The sequence below is a fragment of the Budorcas taxicolor genome, chromosome 15, assembly GCF_023091745.1.
Source record: "Budorcas taxicolor isolate Tak-1 chromosome 15, Takin1.1, whole genome shotgun sequence".
Taxonomy (NCBI): Eukaryota; Metazoa; Chordata; class Mammalia; order Artiodactyla; family Bovidae; genus Budorcas; species Budorcas taxicolor.
The window spans coordinates 77,347,419-77,348,368 of NC_068924.1; the positions used below are offsets into that span (position 1 = coordinate 77,347,419).

The following is a 950-nucleotide window of genomic DNA, read 5'->3' on the forward strand; positions in this document are numbered from 1 at the left end:
TTAGGTCAAAAGTACCTTTCTTCTGATAAGTTTCTGAAAAGCTTGTTTCACATCCTTGTTCCTCAAACTATAAATGATGGGATTCAACATAGGGCTTACAGAAGGGTAGAAAAGAGCAATGATTTTAGACTGTTCCACTGACTGGTCTGTGGGAAGTCTAACGTACATACAGAACAGGCTCCCATGAAACACAGTCATTGCCTCCAGATGGGACCCACAGGTGGAAAAAGCTTTGTGCCTGCCTTCAGTAGAACACATCCTCAGGATGGCAGTGAGAATGAAGATGTAGGAGATGAGGGTTACGAGAAGAGAGTTGGAGAGGTTAAATCCGGCCACCAAAAACATGGATGTCTCCTTAATGTGTCAGAGCAGGAGAGTCAAGTGAGGGGTGGATCAGAGCAATAGAAGTGATTAATGACATTGGAGCCACAGAAGGTCAAGTGGTGTGTCCACATGGTTTCCCTCAGGCCACTAAGAGCCCATAGGTATATGGACCAGCAATCAGGTGAATGCAGACCCCCTGCTGCTATAAATCAAAGGATTACAGATGGTCATGTACCTATCATAAGCCATCACAGCTAGCACATAATATTCAGTAATCACCATGGCAATGAAAAAATAACACTGGATTAAACAAGCAGTGTAGGAAATTTTTTTTTTTTTTTCCCCTCTGATAAGAAGTTCACCAAAATCTTGGGACTCACATTAGTGGAATAGCACAAATCCAAGCAGGGCAAACTGGCAAGAAAGAAGTACATAGGGGTGTGGAGGTGTAAATCTATCCTGATCAATAGCAACATCCCAACATTCCCTCCCATGGTGATCAGATAGATCCCCAGGAACAGCACAAAGGGAATGCGCTGAAGATCTGGACGATCTGTTAATCCTAAGAGAACAAATTCAGTCACCACAGTGGAATTCCCTCTGCCCATTTTCTTAGATGTCACCAT

The 950-nt window shown here is 43.4% G+C and overlaps 1 pseudogene; it reads right to left on the bottom strand.

The window, feature by feature from the left end:
• Positions 1-950, bottom strand: LOC128059971 (olfactory receptor 1030-like; annotated as a pseudogene).